The following is a 12,182-nucleotide window of genomic DNA, read 5'->3' on the forward strand; positions in this document are numbered from 1 at the left end:
GGGGGGGGAATTGGAGGTCTCAAAGGAGGAAGTCATGCCGCTAGTTTTTAGATGTCGTAAGGAAGGGACGGATAAGTGGATGCTGGAAGCGAAAGTACTTCGTCGCAACACCTGTCACATCCAAACGATCTCAAGTCCTCTTCTTCCCACATGGGAAAACCCCAAGGGACTTCTCTTCCGATCAGTACAGGAAAATATTTTTGCGGTTTAATCTGCTAATCAGAGAGGCCATGATCGTGTCTGGGAGGGATACCCATGGCATGTTAGTAAGACTGCAGTAGTTAACTCTAATTTTGATGACTGCATCAGACCTTTAGAGCTAAGGTTTGATAAGCAACATATGTGGCCGGTGTCATGAGAACGATTCTGACAATAAGAGAGGGGGTAGGGGAATGGAGCTTGATCTACCGTGGGCGCAAATAGGTGGCACAAAGGTTTTTACAAGTTTGGACCTCTTATAATGGAGATAAAAAAACCTACGTCTTGTGCTCCAAAGAGGCTTTCTTTGTTTTCGTATGAATGTAGGATTACAAAGGATGTGGTAGTGAGAGGGAGAATGAGAGGATGACGAGAATGAATCCCTGATCCAAGTGGCACGGGTGGCTTATAAAGAGTGTGCCGCCCCTCACCTCCTAAGTTACAAAAATGACGCACGGCCATTTATGTCACCCACTAAGAGAGTAATTATGCGCTCCGATTAATGATGGTGATGCTTCAAATACCTTGTGTGACTATTGTGCTTCTTTTATACAGGTGACCGTTCGTCCGAGTACCCGGGAGTTCCTCGTCCAAGTAATCTGGTGGGCTCAATGTATTCGAGTGATTTGGTACTGTCCGAGTGGTTCATCACGACGACCATGTTTGGCTAGTATGAATCTTTATTGGGATCCCTATGAATTGTAGTTTGTCATGCGTTCATGAGCCTACCCCTTAGTAGGTGATCTCATGAGAGAGAGAGAGAGAGAGCGGTGAATCTCCCGTTCAATCTTCATGATGACAAGTGGAGTAAGGAGATTGCAAAGCAAATCGATAAGCAAGCAACATTAGTGCAATTTGATCGGGTACTTGAGGGTCAGCGTCACGATGGACGCGAATAAACCTTTGAGGAGATGGATATCGATTGAATCAAGGAGAATGTGCATGGATCCGTATGATATCCAATGTGAAAACGTCCCCCACTTGTGTTTCTTGTGTGGTCGGTTGGGCCACTTGGATATGTACTACCTTACGCCAAGGACTAGGAATGAACATGGTGATCTTTCGTTTGGGAAGGGCATGTGTGCGCCTAATGAGCATGGAAGAGCAGCCTCGAGTGAGAGTTCAGCGAGAGAACAACATGGTCCTCAAAAATAGTATAATAGAAACTCGCGACTCAAATCACATCGGCAAATGAGGAAACTGAGGTGACATCTTTAGCAAAACCAAGAATGAATCGGAACAAAAGGAAGGGAGAGCCTCAGGTTCCAAAGCAGGTGTACAAGAAAGTTGGGATGCATTGCTATTTGCTTGCAATAGGGATTTTCAACGTGTTCTATTGGAGACAGACTGTCTCGGAGTTAAAAGGTTATGGCAATCGAGCACATAGATGAAGGAGATCAAACGCTCTTTTCAGGGATTCAAGCTTCTTTTTGCTAGGTGTGTCAAACAAATGAGACAACTCATAACACAACTAAAGAAGCTTTAAATTTTGGAAATCTTGTAATGAACTTTGATGTATTTCCTGGATTTCTAACCCACAGTTTGAGATCCAACATGCCTTCGCCAATTAAATAAAGTGTCAAAATGTGAAGAGTTTTTTTAAAGGTTACATACATTTTGACTGGAGGATGCAATTCTGTGTTGTATAGGCACAACTTTCAAGTCTTGTCGACGTGCTCGCAAGTCCCAGGCATTGTACCGTTCTCTTGGAGCAGGAGCTGTCGTGCTAGGGTTTGAGCGGTGACACATGGATGTTTATCTGATGGGGAACATTGCAGAAAATTAAAATTTTTCCTACGGTTTCACCAAGATCCATCTATGAGTTCATCTAAGCAACGAGTCAAGGGAGAGAGTTTGCATCTACATACCACTTGTAGATCGCGTGCGGAAGCTTGCAAGGTGATGATGTAGTCGTACTCGACGTGATTCGAATCACCGATGACCAAGTGCCGAACGGACAGCACCTCCGCGTTCAACACACGTACGGGACGGGAGACGTCTCCTCCTTCTTGATCCAGCAATGGGAAGGAGAGGTTGAGGAAGACAGCTCCACCGGCAGCACGACGGCGTGGTGATGGTGGAGAGGCAGTACTCCGACAGGGCTTCGCCAAGCACACAACGGAGGAGGAGAGGTGTTGGGGAGGGGAGGGCTGCGCCTTGGAGGGTGGTGCGGCTGCCCTCCCCTCACCCCTCTATTTATAGGGGGAAGGGAGAAGGGGGCCGGCCCCCTAGAACCCATCTAGGGGGGGTGCGGCGGCCTAGGGGAGAGGGGAGAGGGTGGCTTGCCCCCCAAGCCAAGGGGGGCGCCCCCTCTAGGGTTCCCCCCTCAACCCTAGGCGCATGGGCCCAAGGGAGGGGGTGCGGCCAGCCCACCAGGGGCTGGCTCCCTGCCCCACGCAGCCCATGTGGTCCCCTGGGAGGGGTGGCCCCTCCCGGTGGACCCCCGGAACCCTTCCGGTGGCCCCGGTACAATACCGGTATGACCCCGAAACTTCCCGGTGTCCGTTTGACAACTTCCCATATATAAATCTTTACCTCCGGACCCTTCCGGATCTCCTCGTGACGTACAGGATCCCATCCGGGACTCCGAACAACATTCGGTAGTCACATACTAGTCTTCCTAATAACCCTAGCGTCACCGAACCTTAAGTGTGTAGACCCTACGGGTTCGGGAGACATGCAGACATGACCGAGACGCTCTCAGTCAATAACCAGCAGCGGGATCTGGATACCCATGATGGCTCCCACATGCTCCTCGATGTTGTCATCGGATGAACCACGATGTCGAGGATTCGATCAAACCCTGTATGCAATTCCCTTTGTCAATCGGTACGTTACTTGCCCGAGACTCGATCGTCGGTATCCCAATACCTTGTTCAGTCTCGTTACCGGCAAGTCACTTTACTCGTACCGTAATGCATGATCCCGTGTCCAACACCTTGGTCACATTGAGCTCATTATGATGATGCATTACCGAGTTGGCCCAGAGATACCTCTCCGTCATGCGGAGTGACAAATCCCAGTCTCGATCCGTGTCAACCCAACAGCTACTTTCGGAGATGCCTGTAATGCACCTTTATAGTCACCCAGTTACGTTGTGACGTTTGATACACCCAAGGCACTCTTACGGTATCCGGGAGTTACACGATCTCATGGTCGAAGGAAGAGATACTTGACACTGGCAAAGCTCTAGCAAAATGAACTACACGATCTTTTATGCTATGCTTAGGATTGGGTCTTGTCCATCACATCATTCTCCTAATGATGTGATCCCGTTATCAACGACATCCAATGTCCATAGTCAGGAAACCATGACTATCTGTTGATCACAACGAGCTAGTCAACTAGAGGCTCACCAGGGACGTATTGTGGTCTAAGTATTCACACGTGTATTACGATTTCCGGATAATACAGTTATAGCATGAATAAAAGACATTTATCATGAACATTGAAATATAATAATACTTTTATTATTGCCTCTAGGGCATATTTCCAACAGTCTGCCACTTGCACTAGAGTCACCAATCTAGTTACATTGCGATGAATCGAACACCCATAGAGTTCTGGTGTTGATCATGTTTTGCACGCGAGAGAGGTTTAGTCAGCGGATCTGCGACATTCAGATCCGTGTGCACTTTGCAAATCTCTATGTCTCCATCTTGAACATTTTCACGGATGGAGTTGAAACGACGCTTGATGTGCCTGGTCTTCTTGTGAAACCTGGGCTCCTTAGCGAGGGCAATAGCTCCAGTGTTGTCACAGAAGAGTTTGATCGGCCCCGACGCATTGGGTATGACTCCTAGGTCGGTGATGAACTCCTTCACCCAAATCGCTTCATGCGCTGCCTCCGAGGCTGCCATGTACTCCGCTTCACACGTAGATCCCGCCACGACGCTCTGCTTGCAGCTGCACCAGCTTACTGCTCCACCATTCAACATATACACGTATCCGGTTTGTGACTTAGAGTCATCCAGATCTGAGTCGAAGCTAGCATCGACGTAACCCTTTACGACGAGCTCTTCGTCTCTTCCATAAACGACAAACATGTCCTTCGTCCTTTTCAGGTACTTCAGGATATTCTTGACCGCTGTCCAGTGTTCCTTGCCGAGATTACTTTGGTATCTTGCTACCAAACTTACGGCAAGGTTTACATCGGGTCTGGTACACAGCATGGCATACATAATAGATCCTATGGCTGAAGCATAGGGGATGACACTCATCTCTTCTTTATCTTTTGCCGTGGTCGGTGACTGAGCCGAGCTCAATCTCACACCTTGTAACATAGGCAAGAACCCCTTCTTGGACTGATCCATTTTGAACCTCTTCAAAATCTTATCAAGGTATGTGCTTTGTGAAAGACCTACGAGGCGTCTCGATCTATCTCTATAGATCTTGATGCCTAATATATAAGCAGCTTCTCCAATGTCCTTCATTGAAAAACACTTATTCAAGTAGGCCTTAATGTTGTCCAGAAATTCTATATTATTTCCCATCAAGAGTATGTCATCTACATATAATATGAGAAATGCTACAGAGCTCCCACTCACTTTCTTGTAAACGCAGGCTTCTCCATAAGTCTGCATAAACCCAAACGCTTTGATCATCTCATCAAAGCGAATGTTCCAACTCCGAGATGCTTGCACCAGTCCATAAATGGATCGCTGGAACTTGCATACTTTGTTAGCGTTCCGAGGATCGACAAAACCTTCCGGCTGCATCATATACAGTTCTTCCTTAAGATGCCCGTTAAGGAATGCCGTTTTGACGTCCATTTGCCATATCTCATAATCATAGTATGCGGCAATTGCTAACATGATTCGGACGGACTTCAGCTTCGCTACGGGAGAGAAAGTCTCGTCGTAGTCAATCCCTTGAACTTGTCGATAACCCTTAGCGACAAGTCGAGCCTTATAGATTGTAACATTACCATCCGCGTCCGTCTTCTTCTTAAAGATCCATTTGTTTTCTATCGCTCGCCGATCATCGGGCAAGTCTGTCAAAGTCCATACTTTGTTTTCATACATGGATTCTATCTCGGATTTCATGGCTTCAAGCCATTTGTTGGAATCCGGGCCCGCCATCGCTTCTTCATAGTTTGAAGGTTCATTGTTGTCTAACAACATGATTTCCAGGACAGGGTTGCCGTACCACTCTGGTGCGGAACGTGTCCTAGTGGACCTACGAAGTTCAGCAGTAACTTGATCCGAAGTACCTTGATCATCATCATTGTTTTCCTCTTCAGTTGGTGTGGGCATCACAGGAACGGTTTCCTGCGCTGCGCCACTTTCCCGCTCAAGAGGTAGTACTTCATCGAGTTCTACTTTCCTCCCACTTACTTCTTTCGAGAGAAACTCTTTTTCCAGAAAGCATCCATTCTTGGCAACAAAGATCTTGCCTTCGGATCTTAAGTAGAAGGTATACCCGACAGTTTCCTTAGGGTATCCTATGAATACGCATTTTTCCGACTTGGGTTCGAGCTTTTCAGGTTGAAGTTTCTTGACATAAGCATCGCATCCCCAAACTTTTAGAAAGGACAGCTTAGGTTTCTTTCCAAACCATAATTCATACGGTGTCGTCTCAACGGATTTAGACGGTGCCCTATTTAAAGTGAATGTAGCTGTCACTAGAGCGTATCCCCAAAATGATAGCGGTAAATCGGTAAGAGACATCATAGACCGCACCATATCCAATAGGGTGCGATTACGACGTTCAGACACACCGTTTCGCTGAGGTGTTCCAGGCGGCGTGAGCTGTGAAACGATTCCACATTTCCTTAAGTGTGTGCCAAATTCGTGACTTAAGTATTCTCCTCCACGATCTGATCGTAAGAATTTTATCTTTCGGTCACGTTGATTCTCTACCTCATTCTGAAATTCCTTGAACTTTTCAAAGGTCTCAGACTTGTGTTTCATTAAGTAGACATACCCATATCTACTCAAGTCATCTGTGAGAGTGAGAACATAACGATATCCTCCGCGAGCCTCAACGCTCATTGGACCGCACACATCGGTATGTATGATTTCCAACAAGTTGGTTGCTCGCTCCATTGTTCCGGAGAACGGAGTCTTGGTCATTTTGCCCAAAAGGCATGGTTCGCACGTGTCAAACGATTCATAATCAAGAGACTCTAAAAGTCCATCGGCATGGAGCTTCTTCATGCGCTTGACACCAATGTGACCAAGGCGGCAGTGCCACAAGTATGTGGGACTATCGTTATCAACTTTAAATCTTTTGGCATCTACACTATGAACATGTGTAATATTACGCTCGAGATTCATTAAGAATAAACCATTGACCATCGGAGCATGACCATAAAACATATCTCTCATATAAATCGAACAATCATTATTCTCAGACTTAAATGAGTAGCCATCTCGTATTAAACGAGATCCAGATACAATGTTCATGCTCAAACTTGGCACTAAATAACAATTATTAAGATTCAAAACTAATCCCGTAGGTAAATGTAGAGGCAGCGTGCCGACGGCGATCACATCGACTCTGGAACCATTCCCGACGCGCATCGTCACCTCGTCCTTCGCCAGTCTCCGTTTATTCCGCAGCTCCTGCTGTGAGTTACAAATATGAGCAACGGCACCGGTATCAAATACCCAGGAGTTACTACGAGTACTGGTAAGGTACACATCAATCACATGTATATCAAATATACCTTTGGTGTTGCTGGCCTTCTTATCCGCTAAGTATTTGGGGCAGTTCCGCTTCCAGTGACCCTTCCCCTTGCAATAAAAGCACTCAGTCTCAGGCTTGGGTCCATTCTTTGACTTCTTCCCGGTAACTGGCTTACCAGGCGCGGCAACATCTTTGCCGTCCTTCTTGAAGTTCTTCTTACCCTTGCCCTTCTTGAACTTAGTGGTCTTATTGACCATCAACACTTGATGTTCTTTCTTGATTTCAGCCTCTGCTGACTTCAGCATCGAGAACACTTCAGGAATGGTCTTTTCCATCCCCTGCATGTTGTTGTTCATCACAAAGCTCTTGTAGCTTGGTGGGAGCGACTGGAGGATTCTGTCAATGACCGCCTCATCTGGGAGGTTAATGTTCAGCTGGGTCATACGGTTGTGCAACCCAGACATCTTCAGGATGTGCTCACTGACAGAACTGTTTTCCTCCATCTTACAACTGTAGAACTTTTCGGAGACATCATATCTCTCGACCCGGGCATGAGCTTGAAAAACTAGTTTCAGCTCTTCGAACATCTCATATGCTCCGTGGTGCTCAAAACGCTTTTGGAGCCCCGGTTCTAAGCTGTAAAGCATGCCGCACTGAACGAGGGAGTAATCATCAGCACGAGACTGCCAAGCATTCATAATGTCTTGGTTCTCTGGGACGTGAGCGTCACCTAGCGGTCCTTCTAGGACATATTGTTTCCTGGCAGCTATGAGGATGATCCTCAGGTTCCGGACCCAGTCCGTATAGTTGCTGCCATCATCTTTCAGCTTGGTTTTCTCTAGGAACGCGTTGAAGTTCATGTTGACATTAGCGTTGGCCATTGATCTACAAGACATATTTGCAAAGGTTTTAGACTAAGTTCATGATAATAAAGTTCTAATCAAATTATGAACTCCCACTTAGATTAGACATCCCTCTAGTCATCTAAGTGTTACACGATCCGAGTCGACTAGCCCGTGTCCGATCATCACGTGAGACGGACTAGTCATCGTCGGTGAACATTCTCATGTTGATCGTATCTTCCATACGACTCGTGTTCGACCTTTCGGTCTCCGTGTTCCGAGGCCATGTCTGCACATGCTAGGCTCGTCAAGTTAACCCTAAGTGTTTTCGCTGTGTAAAACTGTCTTACACCCGTTGTATGTGAACGTAAGAATCCATCACACCCGATCATCACGTGGTGCTTAGAAGCGACGAACTGTAGCAACGATGCACAGTTAGGGGAGAACACTTCTTGAAATTTTTGTAAGGGATCATCTTATTTACTACCGTCGTCCTAAGTAAACAAGATGCATAAACATAATAAACATCACATGCAATTATATAGTTGTGACATGATATGGCCAATATCATATAGCTCCATTGATCTTCATCTTCGGGGCTCCATGATCATCTTGTCACCGGCTTGACACCATGATCTCCATCATCATGATCTCCATCATCGTGTCTTCATGAAGTTGTCACGCCAATGACTACTTCTACTTCTATGACTAACGTTTAGCAATAAAGTAAAGTAGTTTACATGGCGTTATTCAATGACACGCAGGTCATACAAAAAATAAAGACAACTCCTATGGCTCCTGCCGGTTGTCATACTCATCGACATGCAAGTCGTGAATCCTATTACAAAGAACATGATCTCATACATCACAATTCATCATTCATCACAACTTCTGGCCATATCACATCACATGATCAATCGCTGCAAAAACAAGTTAGACGTCCTCTAATTGTTGTTGCATCTTTTACGTGGCTGCAATTGGGTTCTAGCAAGAATGTTTTCTTACCTACGAATCACCACAACGTGATTTTGTCAACTTCTATTTACCCTTCATAAGGGCCCTGTTCATCGATTCCGCTCTAACTAAAGTGGGAGAGACAGACACCCGCCAGCCACCTTATGCAACTAGTGCATGTCAGTCGGTGGAACCGGTCTCACGTAAGCGTACGTGTAAAGTTGGTCCAGGCCGCTTCATCCCACAATACCGTTGAGCAAGAAAAGACTAGTAGAGGCAAGTAAGATGACAAAATCCACGCCCACAACAAAATTGTGTTCTACTCGTGCAAAGAGAACTACGCATAGACCTAGCTCATGATGCCACTGTTGGGGAACGTTGCAGAAAATTAAAATTTTTCCTACGGTTTCACCAAGATCCATCTATGAGTTCATCTAAGCAACGAGTCAAGGGAGAGAGTTTGCATCTACATACCACTTGTAGATCGCGTGCGGAAGCTTGCAAGGTGATGATGTAGTCGTACTCGACGTGATTCGAATCACCGATGACCAAGTGCCGAACTGACAGCACCTCCTCGTTCAACACACGTACGGGACGGGAGACGTCTCCTCCTTCTTGATCCAGCAATGGGAAGGAGAGGTTGAGGAAGACAGCTCCACCGGCATCACGACGGCGTGGTGATGGTGGAGAGGCAGTACTCCGACAGGGCTTCGCCAAGCACACAACGGAGGAGGAGAGGTGTTGGGGAGGGGAGGGCTGCGCCTTGGAGGGTGGTGCGGCTGCCCTCCCCTCACCCCTCTATTTATAGGGGGAAGGGAGAAGGGGGCTGGCCCCCTAGAACCCATCTAGGGGGGGTGCGGCGGCCTAGGGGAGAGGGGAGAGGGTGGCTTGCCCCCCAAGCCAAGGGGGGCGCCCCCTCTAGGGTTCCCCCCTCAACCCTAGGCGCATGGGCCCAAGGGAGGGGGTGCGGCCAGCCCACCAGGGGCTGGCTCCCTGCCCCACGCAGCCCATGTGGTCCCCTGGGAGGGGTGGCCCTTCCCGGTGGACCCCCGAAACCCTTCCGGTGGCCCCGGTACAATACCGGTATGACCCCGAAACTTCCCGGTGTCCGTTTGACAACTTCCCATATATAAATCTTTACCTCCGGACCCTTCCGGATCTCCTCGTGACGTCCAGGATCCCATCCGGGACTCCGAACAACATTCGGTAGTCACATACTAGTCTTCCTAATAACCCTAGCGTCACCGAACCTTAAGTGTGTAGACCCTACGGGTTCGGGAGACATGCAGACATGACCGAGACGCTCTCAGTCAATAACCAGCAGCGGGATCTGGATACCCATGATGGCTCCCACATGCTCCTCGATGTTGTCATCGGATGAACCATGATGTCGAGGATTCGATCAAACCCTGTATGCAATTCCCTTTGTCAATCGGTACGTTACTTGCCCGAGACTCGATCGTCGGTATCCCAATACCTTGTTCAGTCTCGTTACCGGCAAGTCACTTTACTCGTACCGTAATGCATGATCCCGTGTCCAACACCTTGGTCACATTGAGCTCATTATGATGATGCATTACCGAGTGGGCCCAGAGATACCTCTCCGTCATGCGGAGTGACAAATCCCAGTCTCGATCCGTGTCAACCCAACAGCTACTTTCGGAGATGCCTGTAATGCACCTTTATAGTCACCCAGTTACGTTGTGACGTTTGATACACCCAAGGCACTCTTACGGTATCCGGGAGTTACACGATCTCATGGTCGAAGGAAGAGATACTTGACACTGGCAAAGCTCTAGCAAAACGAACTACACAATCTTTTATGCTATGCTTAGGATTGGGTCTTGTCCATCACATCATTCTCCTAATGATGTGATCCCGTTATCAACGACATCCAATGTCCATAGTCAGGAAACCATGACTATCTGTTGATCACAACGAGCTAGTCAACTAGAGGCTCACCAGGGACGTATTGTGGTCTAAGTATTCACACGTGTATTACGATTTCCGGATAATACAGTTATAGCATGAATAAAAGACATTTATCATGAACATTGAAATATAATAATACTTTTATTATTGCCTCTAGGGCATATTTCCAACATTATCTCGCGGAGAAATCTTTGCTTTTTTCCCCATTTGTTGCTTTTTCAAAATTGGAGTTGCCTTGCCAACTGGCATGTGCGAGGTGGCTGGTTGTTTGGCATAGGCCAGTGTGGAGGCGTGGACCTCGAGCTGGACGACCTTGTGGTTGGGTTGATGCAGTGAAGTGGAAGTAGCTTGCTCTGAAAAAAGGTGATGATGATGACCCTTGCGGGCAACCTCGACAACGATTTCCTCTCGGTAACGTGTGCGTGCGAGGGAAGGGGGGTATGGGGTAGCTAGGCTAAATAACGGGGTAATTATCTTATTCTTTATTAACGGATGAAGCCCTAAGGATTCAATTTGAAAATATAGAGACATTGTTTCAGTTCCAGGACTTAGGCACGAGTAAATCTCGTAATAAACCATTGATGCAAAATATTGGCTCTACCAGCTGATTATCGAATATCAAAATAACCATGCAAACAAAATAGTACAACTTAGAAATGGTTGGTTGATGCCACTCAATGGTCTCAGTGACACAGATTCAACGTGGCGACAGATAATCATGAGGCAATGCAACAAGCAGCCGATCATGCAAATATGTTGTCCATGTCCACTCTTTGATTTTCGTGACGGCATATGAGCGTGCACATAGAGACCAAGAAGAAAAGTCGACATGGCTTAGCACACTACATAGAAAATATCGAGCCTAGCTCCAACATCAAACTTTCACGCCAGACATCCATATGTATAAATTTATATAGTAACAACCATATTAGGCATTCAGAGTGTGCACTTTGCCACTCATCAAGCAATCATTATTGGGGCATTGGTGCTAAATTTGCTACTACTCTTCAACATATGTGTGGTTGAAGATGCTTCTACCTATGAGATGAGACTCATCACAAAATAAATTTGACATACTCTCCCTTCTCACCTCACATGTGAAGGCAATTCGACTTTGATGATGTATAGTTTGTAAGAGTTTGGCATCAGAGCAAGAGGAAGATTCAGCTCCCTCCTTTTCCTAATTTGGCACACCTGGGGATCGATGCCAAAAGCTATTTTGGCATTTGGCATACAATGTGGATGCTCTTACACCACCGTTGACCCAGAGGAAAGTGACCGTTGTTTTGAAGCAAATTACTACTACCGATTAATGATCGAGATCAATGAGGTTTAAGTCACATTTAAATTGCTAGAAATGTTATTAGAGGGATAACGACGCGGTTTATATCAAGGAAGAAAAGGAAGATTTGGTTTGAGTGAAAAAAAAAGGTGTGAATGGATTGCACACACAACCAGAGAGGCAAGGCGGACCCATACGATGGCGAAGAAGAGTTTCTAAGTTGTTAATCCCTAGCTTTCCATCCCACACTTGAAGGTTGGGCATGCCTTCGCCAATTGATTAAAGCACCATTTCAGTGTTGGCTAGGCACAACTTTCAAGACTTGTTTCAGTCGCTCCATGGTT

Source organism: Triticum aestivum, chromosome 3B (assembly GCF_018294505.1).
Source record: "Triticum aestivum cultivar Chinese Spring chromosome 3B, IWGSC CS RefSeq v2.1, whole genome shotgun sequence".
NCBI lineage: Eukaryota > Viridiplantae > Streptophyta > Magnoliopsida > Poales > Poaceae > Triticum > Triticum aestivum.